The 21,497-nt window shown below is 38.4% G+C and overlaps 1 pseudogene; it reads left to right on the top strand.

Moving 5' to 3' along the window:
- Positions 1-18,944: 18,944 nt before the first annotated feature.
- On the top strand, positions 18,945-19,088 carry LOC145260060 (U2 spliceosomal RNA; annotated as a pseudogene).
- Positions 19,089-21,497: the final 2,409 nt, after the last annotated feature.

Raw genomic sequence — 21,497 nt, 5'->3', positions numbered from 1 at the left:
GACCAAACACGGTCTAACCCCACCAAAGACCCCATACCAGCACCAACACAACTAAGAGGGTCTGCATGGGGGAAGACCGTAGAAAAACAACTGCCCCCTCAAGAGTATAGAGACATGTACCTGACAAAGTACAGACAATACATAGAAGGGGCAGATATAAAACCCATACCGGGTGCTTGGGAGGCAATTGAGGACAGAGTCCTGTCCTTTGCCATTTACTGATATACCATAAAACCGCCTCCCGGAGATGAAGGAGGAAGACATGGCGGGGCTCCTCAACAAGCTTAGCATCCTGGTACTGTACCTGTACAAGAGGAGCTCAGCCATGTGGGACATCCTCTTACCCACCAACGATTATGCGGATAGACTCTCCCTCCAAGAAATAAAGCATGGGAGAGTCAAACTAATACCCGAATACCAGGGCAAGAGAAGGATTCGGGTGCAGGTATTTAATGTGCCAACCCAAATACCTGCGAAAATGCTAGGATGCCTCTTCAGCCAGTATGGTGAGGTGGAACAGGTAGCCCCAGTACGGTCAAAAACTGGGACTCACCTGGGCTGCTACACAATAGCAATGAGTCTGAAGAGGGTGATACCAGCGCTGCTGACATACAAGGATGCCAGCATTACGGTAGTGGTGGAGGGCCGTCATCCGCACTGCTGGTTCTGCCAAAAGCAGGGCCACATGGCTAGGAGCTGCCCCCAAAGGGTAACCCCTAATCAAACGACCCAAAAGGTGGTCACAACTCCTGAGACAGCGCCTGCGCCAAAACAGGTGGCAACAAACCCTGCAACCGCGGCACCAACCCCAGATCCAAGGAAAATCCAAACCACTCATGAGGCCAAGGGGGAGGAATAAAGCACGGTAGTGAGACAAAAACGGAATCCCATAATCCCTTCCGTCACTGTCCCACCACCAGCCCCAAAATCGAGGCAGCAGCCTCTGCAAATGCGGCAACAACAACAGCCACCGAGCTGATGCCGCGGAAACAGCTGCAGCAACATCTACGCAGCAGCAAAAGCAGCAAGTGCAGCAGAAGCAGCAGCAACGACACCAGCGAGAGCAGCAGCAAAAAAAAAAAAAACAGCCGCAGCAGCAACTAGAGGAGCAGATACAACCAACGGTCCCCACACCATTCGAGACGGGAATCAAGCGGAGAAAAGACTGCTCCTCTGAGGATGACCAGGCCGCTGAAGGGGCGTTTCCAGGAATCGAACTGGTGAAGAAAAATGACACTTCTCTTGAGGAACTGTCAAAACAATGCAAGGGAAGGGTCCCAGTGTTGGTCCATCCGTCACTCTAAAGGGTCATGAAATTAATTTATCCTTTGGACGTCGGCGGCATTGCAAGAGAAGGTCAGGATATGAAAAACCTGACCATCTTGAACATGGCATATAACGTCGGCGTCCTCTCCCCGGCTGACTTCGGAGCTGATTGTAGCACACCCTAAGGTAGGTACCATGGCTTTGAATTTAGCTAGTTTGAATGCGAGGGGCTTGAGATGATCGGGCCTGGTGGCTTGCCTCCGGCACGACCTCTTGTCCCTGGGAGTGGATGTGGCTGCGATTCAGGAGACGCATTTCGTTTTCTCTGTGGACTGTCAGGTGCTGGCCTGAGATTTTCAGGTTTTCTCAGCATGTGGCAGCCGGTGGGGGAAGGGAGTCTCCTTACTAGTTAAACGTACCCTGTCCACGACGGTCGACGTTGTCCATGGGGATGCGGAGGGCAGGCTGGTCGTGGCAGATGTTGCCGTAAAAGATTCTGTGTTTCGGGTGATTGTGGTTCATGCGCCTAGCACCGCTCGTGAGAGTGTCTCATTCTTCAGTCAGCTCGACGCGTTTGTAGATTTTCGGAAGCGGGTAGTTCTAATGGGGGATTATAATGCTATCTTAGACCCCAAGATAGATAAGGTAGGAGGCTAAGCTTGAGGGTTGGAGGGGTGCGAGTCCAGCCTGGCTGATCTGATGGCTAGATGCGATCTGGTCGACAGGTTTCGAGTTGAGTATCCGGGGCGGGAGATTTGGACGTGGACTAATAGCGTTTCCTCCTATCCAAACACTTACTTGGACAGGATGTCAGTTAGGAGAGGCGAAGTAGACTTCTTATCTTGCCCCACGTTCACTTGGCTAGGCCAGACGGACCAGAAACTAGTTATGGCTCGGCTGAAGCTAGGAAATAGGCCTAAGTTTGTGGCTCACTGGAAGTTAAACATCTCCCTTCTGGAGATACAAGACTTCCAAGAGAAGCTAATAGAATTATTTCAAAAAGCACTAGTGGGGGCAGTTACCGGGAGTAAGTTGTAGGTAGGTCTAAAAGCAAAATTAGAACCTTCTCCGTCAAGTATGCGCAGCGCCTAGCACTAGATAATGCCAAGATAAAGAAGATTCTAGAGCATAAACTAGCTCGGGCTCCAAGGGAGGATGATAGGGTTAGTCAGGAACTAGCTACGCAGGACCTTCTGCATGAGAATAGCGAGCCTTATGAAGGTCAAGCAGTCAAAGCTAGGCTTAGAAAGGTAGGCAATGAAGTAGTCAACTCCAACACTGATGCGCATCGTCAAATTTCTAGGCATGGCTCGGACAAGTACGTTGCAAAGGTAAGACATCCGGATGGACGCACCCTGGAATCGACTCGGGAGATCTGCGAGGCGTTTCGAGAACATTTCGAGGAGCGTTTTACGCAGCAGCCGATCTGCTGGTCCTAGAGTTTAGCGACTATTTGGCTGACTCTCCCCGCCTCGAGACGGCTAATGCCCCTAGTATCGAGGGCCGGGTGACGGGGCGGGAGGTTTTTACTGCGCTGAAGCAGGTCAGCTGTTACAGATAAGCGGGACTCGATGGTCTGCCATACGAACTGTATTTGAGGCTGTTGCCCATGTTTTTGCCTCTTCTGACAGATGTGTTCAACCATTGGTTTGCTCAGGGATCCATCCCGGGGCAAGTCACCAGGGGAGTGATCACATTGCTAAGGAAAGGGGACGGGCATGGTGGCTAAGAGTTAGACGATTACAGGCCCATAACACAGGGTTGCAGATTTTGGCCAAGGTCCTGTCGAATCGGCTTAAAAAATCTTGCACCTGATCCGGGAGGGATAGATGACGACATGGAAGCCGCGCTGATCAACTTAGATCAGCCCAAAGCTTTCGATAGGGTCGACCATTGTTTCTTGGCATCTATCTTAGAGGCCGCCGGTTTTAAGCCGGACTTCTGCAAGTGGATCTCCATGATGTATCGACAGCCCACAGCCGTCGTGCAAGTCAACGGAAAGCGCTTGAAACCCTTTGTTATCTCTTGATCGGTTCGTCAGGGTTGTCCGCTGTTGCTTCTCCTCTATGTCCTGGCTTTGGACCCCTGCTCCGCAAGCTGAAACGTGTGGAGGCAAATTTGGCCCTGCGTGGAATTTTTATACCGGGTGGCTCAGCCAGCAAGGTATCTGCGTTCGCCGATGATGTCAGGGTCTTTGGGTCGTGCTTCAGAGGCATCGAGATCGTGGCGGAGGCGCTCACTTGGTACGAAAGAATTACAGGGACCAAGATAAACCGCAGAAAGTCGGTAGGACTGCGGTTGGGCGCCTGGAGTGGCAACGCCAACCTCCCGGCGCCTTTCAGCTGGACGGATGGCCCGGTTTGGATCCTCGGCGGATGGTTCGGACTGGGTCTCCAGCTTGAGAAAAATTGGTTGGAGGTATGGTCAAAAGTTGGAGGCTGCAGTCAATTCGTGGCTTCCTAGGAAACTTTCCTGAAACGGTAGAGCTGGGGCGTGCGCAACTTACGTCTTTCCTCTCATCCTTTACCGACTGGCCGCACTTCCCTTGCCTGCACAACACCTAACAGCTCTTGTCGAACTCTTGTCCTTGCCACTTTGGGACAGAGGAAGACACTTGGTGAGCAGACAGGTCTGTATTCAACGTCTGTGTGAGGAAGGCTTGGGAATGCTGGACTGAAGTGTCATCGAGAGCTGAGAAGCTGGCCTTCCTGACCCACTATATGCCAGATGACTAACCGAGGCACCCTGTGGTTACTATCGCCTTCGCCGATCTCGTTCTCGACCCTTCTATCAAGAGCCGTCGCAGGCCGGGGGGGGATCTGCCTCTAGCGATCTTGTGACTGCTACTCATAGTGAACTCCACAGGGATCTAAGGGAGGGAGCCGCCAACGACCCGCTGTGCGCGCGTTTGGGTTGGCAGCAGGGTGAGATCCACTCCGCGCGGAGCTGGGCGCCAGGTTCGAGTCATCTGAACACTTCGGAGTTCTCTCTGACCTGGCGATTGGCTCGAAATGCACTTCTACTCAACACCATACAATGCAGTTCTGGGTTTTTGGAGTCGCCTGATTGTCCCCTTTGTGGGACAACGGCCGTAGAAACGACTGATCATGCTTTCTTTGATTGCTGTGAACTCCGCCAGTACTGGTCGTATGTCAGCAAAGTGACGGCTCGCATCGACCCTGAGCATCCTCGCCCAATTACCGTATCCAATGTTGTGGACAACGTGAGGCCGCCTTGGGATCGCGAAAGACAAATGGTCTACATTACGATCATGGCCATGGCGAGGATGGTGATTTCGACATCGCGTCTGCAAGGTTGCCGGGGGGGAGTTTTCTTTTTCTGATCAGGATCTGATCGCTTTCTTTAAACACCATGAATGAATGCGTGAATGTAGGATTGACATGAAATTTGTAAAGATAACGTTACAAACATTAAGTGCAGCATGTAGTAAGACAGATACTACACTTCGATCTTGGCCAAAAAGATCAGATGTGATAGAAGAAGGCTGCATCGCGCTGCATTTGTCAGAAGATGGATACATGTAGCAAGTCTGTGTGTACGAAAAGGACCCACATACATGTTCCCTGCCTAGGTGTGGAAGGCGCATTTCCGTAAGGTGAAATTAAACAAGTAGCCTCTTAGCTAGCTGAGTGTGTTCCATCCCTCCCCGATTAGGAAGCCTCCAAGATACCCATCTTCTCCTACTTGCAATTTTTGTTTTCACCCCTTCCTCTAAATTTAACCCATCTTAAAGAGAAAAAAATACAAACTAACCCCCATCCCTTACCCACAAAATTTTTCTTTTCTCCATTCACCTGCATCTAGAGGACATCCCCACTTAGAGACTGACCCGCAGAAGCGAGGTTCCTTTTACAAACCTAGTGGAACGGGCAGTCTATCAACTAGACGGGGTTGGGAGGGTCCTACTAATCATCTATTTTTCCCCGTCCTCGACACAAATGAATTATTGTACCATTTTTATTGTTATCTTTTTTGTTTTTAAACGTCAATAAACACATGTTTTAAAAATTGGGAGTTAAGAAGGACGTCCCCCAGTATGAAAGGATAAATGCGGTATTATGGTGAAAGAAGATACTAGCTGGGAGAAACTTTTTTTTTTGTATAGTTCTGGAGTGACAAAAATAACCAACGACCCTTACAATCTCCCCTTTTGAGTTGGCCATGTGCCTAAGCTTTTTCTTCATTGTTGATTTTCAATGTATTTTTAACATGAATAAATGATTTAATATATAAGTGAAGTATCTGTTCCGGCGGATACTGCAAGCAAAGACCATATGTGGGGGAAACCAAACATATAAGAACTTGGTCAATGTAGGGGCAACCCTTCATAACAATTGTAACTATCAATCTCCCCTACTCCCCGGGGAGTTGGTTCCCATTTCCCCTTCACTCCTCACATAAAAAATCGGCCTTGTGCCTAATTTCCCCGGTGGGGGAGCCAATAAATACCCCTTTCTTGTGCTTTTGGTCAAGATCAAAGTGTAGTATCTGTTCTGGCAGATACTGCAAGCAAAGACCATATGTGCCCCTCCCACATATCAGACCTTGGTCAATGTAGGGGCAACCCTTCATACCAAATGTCACTATCCAGCTCCCATTTCCCACCCATCGGGAGCTGGTCCCCTTTTCCCTCCCCCTCCTTCTCTCTCCACATTAAAAAACGGCCTTGTGCCTAATTTGCTCAGTGGGGAAGCAAATAAATACATCTGTTCCGGCAGATACTGCAAGCAAAGACCATATGTGGGGTTTCCCCCACATATAAGACCTTAGTCAATGTAGGCGCAACCCTTCATACCAATTGTCGATATCCAATTCTCCTACTCCCCGGGGAGTTGGTCTCCATTTCCCCTTCACTCCTCACATTAAAAATCGGCCTTGTGCCTAATTTTCTCGGTGGGGGAGCAAATAAATACCCTTTTATTGTCCTTTTTTCCAAGATCAAAGTGTAGTATCTGTTCTTACTACATGCAGCCAATTGTTGCAACGAACTCACAGAAATGAATGAGTATCGTTAGGACAGAAGATTTTTAATGACCTTAATCTTGATAGCATAGGTCGATGGTTTGAAAAAACAAATTGTGAGTAGGCAGAGGGTTCCTCAAGTTTGTCGTTCCCAGAGAAAAAACTACTGCTAGAAACTATATCATAAAGAGGTATCAAGACAGAAAATTTCCGAAGACCAGTAAATAAAAAGGGAATTGACAATTCCGAAGAATATGTTATAATAGCACTTATAGTACTTGTAGTAGATACTGACGCCAGCAACATTACGTGGATGAGAGAAAAAGATAAAGTGTAGAAGAAAGTTTGGTTGGCTAAATAAAATGCATTTACGTTTCTGCACCTTACTAAGATATTCCAAATGGAATATAGCGCTTCACCAACCCAAATATGACAACCGAACTCAAAACAATTTTTACCAAAGACTGCAAATAAGCGACTGCAGAACGCAAAGTAGACCCTTAATAAGTCGAGACAATCAAAAGAGCAAGTCATGCTGAGATTTTCTCAAAATAAGATCATGCTATCTCAGGCTAAACATCGCTCGCATTCGCATGGAAGCCAGACTATGGTAGCGGTTTATCCCATCAGTTTGATTTAGTTTTATGCAAAATTAATAAAATAGGATAATATTTTTGGTGAAAAGTCCAATTGCTTCCGATTTTTCTGAAACTTGCACATTAGCTGCCATCACAAGTATGTCTACTAAGATTACCTGAAAGAACATTGTGTCGCAGAAACAAGGAACTTGCGATTTCTAGAAATTCGTTAATAGTATGGAGAATAATTGCAATCAACAATTCTCCTATGATCCAACAACAATATTGTAGATTTCAGAGATAAGGTTGAACTGCATGCCCAGCTATTAATATTCAACTTGAACCCTGCAGCCAGCTCGATTGACACGTACCAAGCATGTTTGACTGATCGTATGATATATGGTCTACCGTCCTCATGTAATGCTCAGTTTAACGTGCACCTACGCACACCATGCTTTTCAAATCTTAATTTCTCTATCTTTGTTGCACCAGTGTTCAAGTGAACGAACTGACCTTCAAAAATATAGTCCTATGAACAAAGCTTCTTTCCAAGAACTCCCCGTTTGTGTTCCGCTGACATGCCTTCCTGCTGACTAAAATATGGTCGTCTTCAAGTCAAATGTAAGGAAGTACCTGTTGAGCTGTCACCGTAAATAATCAAATTATACTCAATTTTCACCACTAACGATTACCACGATTATCACTGTGACCACCGTCCACTCTTAAACGCTTATCCTCGAGTGGTCTCCGGTCCTTAATAAGTGGTGATTTTCTTATTACAAATATAATTGTGTTATTTTATTAATGAACGTTCCGAGTTTCTGCTTTTTATTCTATTTAATTTTCTCCAAATTATCAATATTTGAAATGAAAAGTATCTGGGTTTTTTTTCTATAAAAAGGGCTGTAACTAGATTACTTTGTCTCCCATTTATCTCAGACAAAGGAAATTACTATTGAGATGTTAGGTTTATTGTTAAATAAGGACCATGTCTCCAGGGACGCTCTAAGTAGGAAGTCGAGCAGCGAGATGTTTGTCCACATTACACTTATCTGCTTGTTAGTACAGTGGGAAAGCACGATACAGGAATGGAATTCCAAGATCTTGCACCTCCAGATATGAAAATTTCAGAATAGAAGGTTCACTGGCATCGGATGATTTCTATAGTGGAAGCTAATAGTTTTGTTGCTTGTCGGGTTAGTCGTGTGTACCTACGTTATGGAGGGGGGCAGCAGTATTACGAATTCATCCGAGTACATACCACTGAAGTATTTGTGACACAATTACAGGACACAACACTGTGATGATGGAACAGGAGCTGGATCTTGTTTCCCCAGAGGCTGAGTAATTTTTGCTAGTCCATAACGAAGTGGTTCTAAAATAGAGTGCTGTTGCCATTGCTCTGGAAAAAGTTGCTAACAGTATATTTCCTATTTTGACATGGTATAAAACCGTTTTCGAAATCTAGTGGCCGTGGAGCTTTTCGTCTCCCTGCTTCCTCTTTCGCACAGGAAAAGCGTTCCGAATATATCTCTGCTCTATCCTTATTTTTATGGTAGATGCTCGACTGAGCTTCAATCTATAGTCACCATGTCAAACTTTCGCAACAAGTATTCGTTTAACTGTAACAAAAGTGAACAATTTTCCGCACTCTCTCTCTCTCTCTCTCTCTCTCTCTCTCTCTCTCTCTCTCTCTCTCTCTCTCTCTGTGCCAAAGACTAACCGATAATTACATGACCAGTATTTTTTCCTAAAACTTTCCATATTTGGAATATAATATCGGGAAGCTGCTTTCGCATCTGAATATAACTTGTTTGTTTTAAAATCGAATGTAAACAAATTCTTGTTGAATGGGCATTTTATATAATTAAACCATACCCAAGTTCTATTATATTGCTGATAGTCACAGTTTTGTTTGACCACCCACCCATTAATCTTTATTCTAAATTGGCTCCGGGTTTTGATAATCAGTGATCATCTCTTCTTCTCTATATAAATAAAATGAACTCATTTTTCCCGTCTGATTTTGGCATTAATAGGATTAAAAATCAAGATATTTCATGCAAATATAATATGCACAAACGGCAGAACAATATCTGAGGTGTGTTATAGGCTTATTATTTCTCAAATTCCTCGATAATCTTAGATTTCTATACTTTTTCTGCTGAGAAGTCACGGCCAAAATCGGTTAAGATCAATGGAAGTGGTAAAATATTTTCTCTCTAATAAATTCCCCCCCCTGTCACCACTTAACACCGTTTGGGGATCGTTCACAAGGAACAGTTGAGAAGAGAACACCGGTTTGGCTTCGTAGTTCTTTCATGCCAAGTTATTTACAATCACTAAACTAAGCTGCAGTGCTCTGTGGCGTAGTGGTTAGCGTGCTGGACAATTCACATTATATTTTCACGTTCGCGCCGACCTACCGTAGTCGTTTTTTTTTTTTTTTTCCTAAACAACTGGAATGGACTTTTCTTGGTGGCCGAACTGTTAACGTTGCAGATGTTTTTTTGTTTTTTTTCACACTTTATTTTCCTACTTTTACTCATGACTCCGGGTTTGATCCTTCCTACTTACCTACCATAACATTTTTTAAAACTCCCCCCCCCCGTCCCGGAAACAAACACTCGGGCAACGCCGGGTACCCCCGCTAGTAAAAAATAAAGTAAATTCGTTAGAATCAACAAATACGACTTTTTTTTACTAGTTTGGGTCTGTTGTTGGAATTTAATTTCTTGATCTTTACTTGAATTATTTATTTACACGAGCAACCACGAGTTGCCAACATTCATGATTTGAATGCGTTCAAAGTTGGCACAGTTAAATTATCAGTCGGTATTTCATTAACTTCATCACAACCACCTTCTATTAGGTATATAAACAGAAAATAAGTGATGCTAATAAAATACATCACCTGTAATACGTTCATGATTAATAAAAACGCACGCAATTTAAAGTAGTGTGTTGTGCAAAATTGATATAAAATAAAATAATTCAAATCTTTATTGTGATTAATATAATTTTTTTTATAAATAACCATTAAAATATGAATTATTTAGTTGTATTTATTCGGACTTGGGTGAATTTTCTGTACTTCCTGCTGAAATACAATCTCTCAAAATAACGATTTAAAAATGGTATTTTCAATCCATGCTTTATCATTTAAATACAAGGAATATGATCTTTCGAATTAATCATATAATTTAATTGGATGAATTACACTTAACTAAGATTTTTAAAATCATTGTGAACTGTGGTAGACAGATTTGAACCTTGTATCTAATCTGTCGGCTATGCAGCAACGGATTGTTTTCGTGATATCAACAATAACCTTGAATTTTTTTTCTTTTATAATTTTTGTTATTAAGAATTTATTTTAATTTAATTTAGGTGCTTCTGCAGTTTAAAGACCGTTTTTCTGTAAGTCTCACTCGGCAATTCCCGACGTATGACGGAATTCGCCGGATAATATCGAGCTAACGGAAGTAAAAAAAAAAAACGAACAAAAAAGAAACAAAGGAAATAAAACAAACAACCTACCGTAATAATTTCATCATTTTTAATGTTTATTTTTTATGGTAACTGTGTCTTTTCTGTTTTCTTTTTTTTTTTTTTTTTTTTGAGTGGGGTAATAAAGGTTTTGTATCTTTGAATTAGTGAACAAAATATATTTTTTGTTTGTACATGGAAAGTTATTTTGGTATTGTTTTTACGACCTGCCCCAACGTAGTAAAAACAGCTTTCGTAATAAAAACTCCCAACGTCATGTTACTAAAGTCTTTCGAAAATAAACCCCCCCAAGCTCCCCATGCTTACGACTTACGAGGTTGGGGGTGTTTATTCCGAAAACCGTTCTTAACATGCGGAGGTTAGCGGTGTTCAAATTCCAGGCTGGAATTATTCATCTTTCTTTCTTGAAGAAACGCAATGCTGTCCTTTCTTTTTTTCTCTTTAAATTCTTCCTTTCTTTTCTTTTTATCTTTTTAAATTATTCCTTTCTTTTCTTTTTTTCCTTTTCATTTTTACCGTCTGCTCGCGCGCGTCTCTTGTTGCTCACTCAATATAATCCGGCGTTTTCTGTCGTTCACCAGCCACTGCAGAGTGAAACTCATGGAAAAACGGATATTAAACTGCAGACGTATCTTAATTTAAATTTTTGTTCTAACTTAATACGTTTCAAAACTGTTCTAATAATGATCTTAAAATCTCCCAAATTGTGAATGCGATCGAGACATAATTGGCAAAATGCTTAATTCTACAAACAGACAAACAGATATCAAGTCGGTGAATTATCAAGCTAGGATGGACCTAATACATTCATTCATGTCCACCCTGGCCAAAGAACACAAATATTTCTTTAAATACAGAAGAAAATGTATTATTTAAATCGCAGACGTTTTACTCTGCTTTTTTCTACTAAATTGTTTTTTTTTCTTCTCGGCTCTCTTTTTTATTTTTATTTTTTACTTTTATTCCTAAAATGGTCGACAGAGACATTTTAGAGTCAATAATGACGGAATGAAAAGCACAAAAACAAGAGACCAATTAACTTAGTAACCGCATCCTCGATGCAATTAAGTAAGTAAGTATTGTAAATACATATGTTATTAGTCTCACACCATGACATTGTGGGGTGGGGGTAAAGGAAAGATAAGAAAAAAGGAGTGCGTGATAGAGAGGGGTGGAGTGAGATTGGTTAGAGTAGAAAGAAAGAGTGAAAAAGAAAGAATGAAATTGGCGGTAAATTATGATAGCGCCATTTTATTCTTATTGTCAATTTGGAAGGCATAAAAGGCCAAATGATTTCAAGGTTTTATTTATCAATGGTGGAGTGTTATTTTGTTGTTTTTTCTTAAAGACATAAATGTATGGCGGGTTTTAGTCTGAATCCAAGTATAAAGTAATTGGACAAATGTCAGAGAAAAATTCGCAAACAAATCCAATAGCAGAAAATGATATAGAAAAACAAAATCAAAAGCAAATAGTCCATAATGTAGGTACAAGCATCAGTATAGAAATGTGAGAGCAAAATAGTCTTTTCTTACATCTCGATATCTTTGACAGCAGTATATATGGGGCAGAATTTTGAAGGGGGATGTATTACTTAATCTCTTCATAAAACAATGCCCAATATCAAGTAGGCGATATATATATATAATTATAATATATAATATATATAGATATATATATATAATTATAATATATAATACCTAAAGACACTAGAGTTTCACCCTTTCAGGAATCATCAGTGCAAGATGACACGAATACCCCCCCACACACACATATATATATATATATATATATATATATACATATATATATACTAGCAAGAAGACCCAACGTTGTTCAGGATTGAATGATGATCAACAAATCTTCCCGAGCGTTGTGACCGATATATCGTTCATTGAAATCGGTGAAATTGCCAATTTTTCAATACAAGCGATTGCTTGCTCTACTTAGTGACTCCCTCTCCAACCCGCAATGTACCGGGATAAAGTTTCACACGCCTCTTAGTAGTAACTTGGTGTACAATATATTGTATTTTACATTGCACTGTAGAGAATCTGCTGTTGATTTTATCAAATCATCCGTAAATAATGGCTTCGTTTACTGTTATACGTACAAAAGTAAAGTACCATGGTTTAATTGAGCTTTAAAAAGAAACATTAACTTCAAACGCGCCCCTGTCTTTAAAGACATCTTCAGTTGAGCGTTGATTTTTCTGCTTGTGTGTCCATAAATCTTCTTAAATCAACTTTTGATATTAGGTTGTGTAAAAGTTAACTTTAGTCAAAATTAGACTTCCATTTTTTATATGAGTTTTCGCTTATCGATTTTTGATACTTATCGAAAACATGCAAATACAAGAACACTCACAGACACATGACGCCTCTTGTGTGAAATTAAAAAAAAATTGGCCTAGTCGTTTTCGAATTAAGAGTGAACGAACTCACGCATACAAATTTTATATATATATATATATATATATATATATATATATGTGTGTGTGTGTGTGTGTATTTAAATTCTCCTAAAATCTCGTGATACTTTTGACATCGAATCACAATATAATATAACTCTAATGTGTAATTTGATATGTTGCTTACTTCATTAAAAATGTTGAAATTTCACAAACGTTAATCATGGATAAATGTTACATGTATACATGTCACAAGAGAATAGTCACGGTCAAACGTCAATTATAAAAATGTTACAGGATAAAACTGAATTGGAAGATAGTTACTGACACGGCGCACGTGTTAAAACTTTGCAGGAAATTAGTCACGGACTACAGTTCAATATAGAGATTTTAAATAAAAAAACAGTCACATGAAAATTGCCACAGTGAAAACTCACCTAAAAATTTTACAGAACATGCCACATAATAATATCAACAGGACAAACGTAGGTCAAAATAATCACGGGCAAAATCACATGTTCGATTGGAAAATAGTCAAAGTTAAATAAAGTAAAAAGGAATAAAATAAAAAGTAATATAATATTAGCCTGCGTGTTTGTGTGTTGAGCAAAAAAAAAATAAGTGGTAGTAGACAGACAGGCTCGAACCCATGCCGCGCGGCGAAAAAGAAAGAAAATCTGACGTCTTGCCACTAGTCCATGACATAACCGGTACTGTAAAGTGTATAAATTTAACGTAGTCAATCAAAAAAGAAGCCCGATGCAAAAGCTTTTCGTTGACATACACAAACGATCGCGCCCATTTTTCCCCTATATACTAATATTACCATGATGTTTGAGTATAACAAAAATGTTAACTGTTATACTTTCAGTTTTATAGGTTAAACAAGAACTCTAACCTAAACTCATTGACCTGAATATCTTTTACATTGTATTACTGTAATCAATATAATCTATTATATTCAATTGTTTATGGACTTAAAAAAATTCTAACACACTTTGATATTTCATTAAATTACTTCACTTCATATTGTTGTGATATTTTCTGACTTTACTATTGTAAAATATTTGTGATATCCACTCAAATTATGATATCGTGAAATTATGACCCGGGCGTTGTGTCCGTTATATCGATCATTTAAATCGTAAAATAACATTTCATGTGCTCCGTACAAAACAGGAAGCCACTTGTAAGGATATGAAAAGAATAATTGATGATTAATACAAAGGCAGAATATGATAGTTGAAAATGTCAATAAACATAAATACAAGATTATAGCAAAAATGGTATGTCATTTTACATTCATAAATGACAGATATAAAGGGCCACAACGCCTTTAAAAATTTCGTTATAATATAATTTGTGTGGATATCACAAATAATATGGAAGGAGAAAAAGGGTAATCAAGAAAAGAATTCCACATACCTAAAGTTCTTGGAAAGAAAGTCTGGAATTAGAAAACTAGCTATCAAATCAAGAAAATATAAAAACCACTAGACAAATGAGACAAACGAACTGTAATAGACGACACAAAGATGAACCAGAAAATATTGAAGAACGCAGGTCGTAATTGTACGAATACGAGCTAAGCCTAACAACATTACATCTATGAAACAGGGTTCAGAGAATAAAAATGATAGGGTCAAACCAAGTATAGATACGTTTCTGAACCTTATCATCTAAGTTTTAATTAATAAATATATTGTGGTACGCTCAAACAAAGAAGAATACACTCATATAAAGGTAAAATATTTATTTTTCACTGTCTCCGAGAACTATATCAAGACGATGAATCAAAGGTAAAACAGGAAGTACTTTAGCACGTGCTCTACTTTTTCATGCACCTTCTTTTATGCAAGTATTTCAATAAATTCACAGGATTAAAATATCGCGGTTACCACCTGACTAAGGTCAGAGGAATAGTTGGCCGAGACGCCGTGAAACAACAACTAAGAAAGATACGGATAATAGTTCGCAATAAATAAATTAATAATCGTGAATTCCAATTAAATAATATATATATATATATATATATATATATATATATATATATATATATATATATACCATTCTGTACGAAAACGACTATGTAAGATCAGATAATAAATAAACGTGGATTTATAAAACAAAAAAAAAATCCAACCTTGATAGCCTTTCGGGGCCCATGTCGTTGATCTCTACGGTTCCAGGTGAAAATTGTCTGAAGATAGCGGTTTCAGTCCTACCCAAAACCGGTCAGATGCTACTTGGCCAAAACTATATATGGCAGTAATTGCTGAGAATGCAGCTAGAAGCTTCGGAGTTCCTATCCCGTCGCGGTTACCACCTGACGAAGGCCAGAGGAATAATTAGCCCAAACGTCGTGAAAGAACATCTAAGAAAGATGAAGATTATAATCAGAAATAAATAAATTTAAAAAAAAACAACTCTGTTTTCCACTATAGGCACTATACCATGATGATTAAGTGTCGATTTTGACAAGCTGCATGATATCTTAAATCTGCATTCGTTCGCAAGTTTGAATTGATGATTGACATATAAGTTCAAAGCTAAACGGCGTGTTTGACCTCGCGTTTATCGAACTGGGAGAAACTAAGGATACAAAATCAGTGTCTATGGGAGGTGTGCGAAAGAGGTATTGAAGAATTCGAGCATTCCATGGGGTGTGCGAGGAAGTTGGTCAATAATCTAAGAAACTTTCGAAAATCGCTAAACATTACCTCGATATCTCTGTAAGCCACTCACTTTAGTTGAGAAGTGAACTAAATACTAAATGCTAAGAGAACATTAGTCTCTCTTTCTTTTGCGTCAATTTTCACCAATAGTAAAACCTTTACGAAATTCTCAGCGAATGTCTCCTCGTTTCATTTCTGCATGAACAAAGTTTAGTTGTCTTAATTAAACGAAAAAAGATGGTCAATTGTCACTCATGAAACGCGTCAAAGAGAAACGACGTCAAAGTCTGAAATGAGGTATAAGCCAGTTTTCTCCTAAAACGTAAACCATCTCAAGGATTACCCTCCTCTTTTGAGAAAGGTATTGATTTCTGTCCGATAAACTTAGGGTCTCCTGCCACAAACCTGATTATAGCTATTCTTATAACATTCTAATGCCTTTAACTTGGGGGGAGGGGAGAACAATTTTCGTCACCATCAAACGGATTTCATGTTTAACCTGGCTGCAATGAGAAGCTCGCAAATGCGCGCAAAAAACGATATTACACTTTGGATTATTTATTTGCAATTAAAATGATACATTCCATTACGTTCTGGCATAGCAAAACCCCGGCAAGACATTCGCAAACAACATGAATTGGAACAACTACATTGAGGATATTCTCAATACCGCTACAAAGAAAGTGGTCTCTCCTCTATTATACTAGAAAATTACTCACACCTATCGTATATCTTTACAAATCCCAATTCACCCAATGCACAGGGTGTTTTGCCACATCTGGAATAGTGCATCTTACCATTGATCTCTCACTCTTAGACAGGGTTCAAAATATTATTTCTAAATAAACCCTTGAAGAAAATTCAGTAAGTGTCTCCTTACGCAAAAATAATTTTATTTATCTTAGTTGAAAAGAGGAGACACTCGTGAAATACGACGAAGAATAACAGCGGCGTCAGAGGAGGCAATACAGGTATAACGAAATTTGTGTTATTGAAAATCAAACGCAGTTTCAAGTTTTTAGATGCGCATTGATGATTGCGATTATTTAGGTTATTTCAACTACTACTCCCATATTGTTTGTTATTTTTCACAACTTTTTTCCCAATATAACAACCGAGTTTCTTTAGTTGTATCTGTTGAATTTAATAATTGCTATATTTAATTCTATGAAGGCGGAAAAGAAAGTGAAAGAATATTTGACTTCTTACCGCTACTTTATGACGCGACCGGAAGTGTAAATCGTTTATATTTTACGCAGTCAATCAGAAACAAAAACTGGCGTTGCTTTTATAACTCCTACGAAAGCAAATTAGATACAAGTCGTTTTTAATGTGGGGGGGGGTTCGAACTGAACATATTATGTAATCTACTGGGGTAGATTATTCTATTTTTTCCAGCCATGACTGAGTAGAAGTGTTAATTAATTTAATACAGAGAGTTAACTGTGGCTAAGTGGTTAACGACACGGGCTGATGGCCTGGATGTGCTATGGTGGAACTGCGTTTGTTTCATGAAAAAGAAAATTGCTTAAAATGTTAATAAACATCACGCATTCTCTCCCGTAAGTACCCACATTTCTTACTTGAAATAATTTTACCTACAAGGATATTTGGAGAAACCAATGCCAGCACTACAACCATTTGATTTACGTGAAATGAAATGGATTAAACATTATTATGTTATTCATAGTTCATTGTGAAGACAAAGGTAACTCCGAATAATTCAAATAATATTAAAAACTTTAAACCTGTACTTAAAAACTGTAAACCTGTGCCCTTTTTAACGAATAATATATTTTAAAATTAATTGGGATATTTACTTAGAAAAAGATTGCAAAGTGGCAAACATTTGTTTGTTGATCGTACATTTGCTAAATTTTTTATAACTATAAAAACAGGTGAACAGGGTAGATTATTCGTGGCGCGTACGTTCACAGAAATCCTAGCCTTAACTCTAACCCTAATCCTAGAAGTAACCATATAAAACCTAACCCGACTCGGATCAGGCTGTCTGAAGATGGCAGCTTCCTGTTCTAACATGCACTACACGTTAATGTTACTATTTTTTCATTTACCTTTGCAAAACTCAATAAGGTTCTGTATAGCCAAAAATAAAAACAACAGATTTCTCCTTACAAATTACCACTCCAACCATCATGAATATATATTTGAATATATAAAGATATTGGAGCATAAAATATTTTACCAAATTGACCGAATTCGGCATCAAATTAAAAAGTAGCGTTATGCTGGCACGTGAAAATAGCCAAATCAAACAAAGACAAGAAAACTAAAAAAAAAAAAAAGAAAAAAATATTCAAATATAGACTTCAAAATGAAGGTAAATATGTTAAACTATGTAACTTTAATATTTTTCCGATACATGCCCCTCCCCGCGAGGGCAGGACGTGTAACAACATGGCATCTAACGAAATCCATGATCAAGTAAAAACAAAGAGCTAGTGACCTCAGCATTCCTTCAGAAGGTGATATATCAGATGACACGCAACATAGTTCCCCCCGTCTCTTTTCGGCAAACAAAGAAAGACAATTTCTAACAAAAATGTCCCCTGGGACTGGGTCTATTATTTTTAAGAATACGCGTAACAACAAACATTGTTAGGGCGTATAGAAATATATTGATATTTTGAATTGAATGATTTTTGGGATAATTGAAATACAACGTAGAATCCAAACAAGTTTTGAAATACGCGTAGAGAAAGAAAAGAGTTATTAAAATTATTTAATTTTCATATCAAAACCATGCGAATACGTGATAAGTAGGTTAATTAGAAAATACACACAAGACTATGCATTAAAAACATATATTCAAGATGCTGCATACAATCAGCACAACAGGCGATAAGAATGCTATTTCAAATGTCTATTTGGTAAACCTAAGAACAATGCATTTGTAACTATCGTAAGGGAGACTAATATTAATCATTTAAATGTAAAAACTATGACCTTCTGGTTAAAGCCTTAAATAATTCACATTTGTATTTTTAGTAATGCTCGCGCTTAGGATTGAACCATCAACATCTATGAAACTGCTACGTAGAACTGAATTTTACCTAGTAGTTTTCCATTATGCAACGGGTTTTCAAGTACTCCTGACGCAACAGATAAATCATATGCAGCCCCTCCCCCATGAATTAAAAAAACGGTTCTGTTCGAAATTCTCTGCAGATTCTCGAGTTCTACAGAAAGATTCACGAGTTCAATAATGTACATCTGAAGATTATCTGAGGTAACAAAAGTTCTTGGCCTTCGGGCCAAAATCAAAGTGTAGTATCTTGTCCGGTAGATGCTGCACTAATGACTATATGTGAGAGCACCCCCACGTATCCGACCATTACTTTTGTAACAATCAGTTTTGGTCAATGTAGGGAAACCCTTCATACCAATTGTCACTATCCTGCCCCCCCATCCTCCTCGGGGGAGCTGGTCCCCTATTTCTTTCCACATTAAAAAACGGCCTCGTGCCTAATTTGCGAAGTGGGGAAGCAAATAAATAATAACATAAGTTCTTGGCCTTTGGGCTAAGATCAAAGTGTAGTATCTGTTCCGGCAGATGCTGCACTTAAGATAATTTGTACCAGTCAATAGAGGGGAAACCCTCTATACTGGGACAATTATTATTTTTGGTAACCAGAGTGACCCCTTTTAGGGGAGCTGGTTTTTACCTCACATTAAAAACGGCCTTGTGCCTAATTTGCTCAGTGGGGGAGCAAATAAATACCATCTGTTCTTCAGATGCTGCACTTCAATTTCTTAGTCTCAGTTAGCGGAGGAGAAATAAAAATAACATTCAAGGTACAGACAGTAGAACGAATAATCCAAATGATACAATTTATCAATCCTCATCTAATATATATATATATATATATATATATATATATATATATATATATATATATATATATATATTATATATATGTATGTATATATATGTATATGTATATATATGTATATATATAATTTTATTAATAGTATAGATAACGGTTTGATTTAGTCATCAAAACTATGTGTTGATGGTAATCTTTTGTTATACTTGGAAGACGGTTCGTTGGTTGTTTTGTTTTACGGCATATCAACCCTTTTCAGGTTATTTAATGCCGAATCTGGTGATTTTGGAGAACGATTTCTTAATATAGTATATTTGTTTTTTAAGTCGTATTCTATTTAACCTATAGTTGGGACCCTAACAGGTGCTACCACTCCGGGTCATAGTTGACCTGGGAGCAATGGCAATTAAAGGGTGGCTCCACACTCCCTAAGGCCTGCAAGCTGGGGCCCTCACCATCGGATATAGTTTAAGGTCATATCCAGGACCCTTGGAAGACAGGATTACCAACACGAGGAGGTAATAACAAAGAATAAGCTATATCATTAACTAATGATCATAACATGATTATTGAAAGTAAGAAAGTTTAAGTTCATTAGATACACGTGAAGGATGAAGGAAGAATTGATACAGCAGGTGCTCCTTTGATGACTAATCTTGGTAAATAGAAGTAAAAAGTAGTGACACTTATGCCGGTCAGTTCAGAAATGACACAGGATTGACCATGGAAGAATTTAAGAAGCTTATGGATATACGTGAAGTGTATAAAAAACAGGTCAGTAATATTCAAACAAACTTGAAATAAGGAGGAAGAGAACATGCAAAGAAGAATGAAAACAATATGACGTCCGTATTGAACCTCCCCATTTCAGAAATGACCCTTTTAACGCTAAAATATTAAATTTCCAATAACGAGGTTGCTTTCCTGCGGTTGTATTTACGTGCTATGTAAATAAATACTTGTGGAACTGTACTAATGGATATTTGGTCATTCTGTTCATCGTTTTCAATTATTTCATAGTATTATTTATCATCCACATTGGTTTATATGTTTTGATTTAAAATTCCAGGCAAAATCAACTACCGTGGCTCTGACAGGAAAGGGATAGTATAGTATCAATTGCAGAAAACTAAATACGGGCAAAAATAGACGATTAAAGATAGGGAGACTTAGTTTGAAAGCCGATTTACCACAATTTTTTTTTTTTTTTAGGTTTTCGACTACTTTTTCATTGTCTTTAAAAGATTAAGGGCTTACTTAATTTCCAAAAGGAGAGAAAAATGGTTGTACACATGAAAAAAAATGTATAAAAATGTTTTCACGGCGAGCTAATTAATTCAGCTAAATTTTGAAGTTAAATAAACTCATTGTAACAATCCTTTAAAATATAAATATTATTTTACTGAGTCTATTTCAAAGATAATTAGTAACGTAAAGTACTAAGATATTGAATTAAATAAAAATAAAAACAAACACCTTGTTTGTACAAAAAGTAGCTTAATTCGCTCCAAAACAAAATGTTTCTGCTGTTCACAAAAGCGCAACAAACGGTAGTTTTGTAAATACCGATTATATAGAAGCCCAAAATCTGAGACAGTCGAAAAGCTGTTGGAGAATGACGCCATGCAATTAAAAGCAGAGAGGAGTATTGGGTTTCTTTTTCCTCAGACATGCATCCGTACATTTCTATCCTGAACGTTTGTATCATTTTTACCATTTTTTAATTTAATTATTTTCTATGTTCCTGTTTTTTTTTAATTATTATTTTTTTAATTAGTGGTCAATATTATATAAAATTATGTTTCGCCGAAAATTTTACATTCATTCAAACAAGGAAATTATTAAAATCTTACATATAAAAGTTATGCGAAACATGTAATTTAAAAAAAAGTAGAAATATTTTTTGGTATTTTAATTTTTTTTGTGTGAAAATAAGCAATGCTTTATTCAACGATAATATTGATAGTTCGAGAAATTATCGATTTCATTAATACAGACTTTAGGGGCGTTTATCGTAATGTTCCTGTAAAAATGATTTTTTTTTTATTGTTATGTTTTGCGATGCTTTATTTTCATAAAAAAAGCAAAATTAAATTCACTCATTTTTTTTACTACTGAAAACCATACCTTTAGCAAAGGTATTTTTTGTTTAAACAAAATAATACATTTACATTATGATTTAAATAAAAACAATATAATGAGTTCCATATATTTCGTGATCATTATT

The sequence above is a fragment of the Euprymna scolopes genome, chromosome 35 (genome assembly GCF_053919585.1).
Source record: "Euprymna scolopes isolate OS-2025 chromosome 35, ASM5391958v1, whole genome shotgun sequence".
Classification (NCBI taxonomy): Eukaryota; Metazoa; Mollusca; class Cephalopoda; order Sepiida; family Sepiolidae; genus Euprymna; species Euprymna scolopes.
Note: the sequence above shows the minus strand (reverse complement) of the source record. Positions and strands in the feature narration are given on the sequence as shown.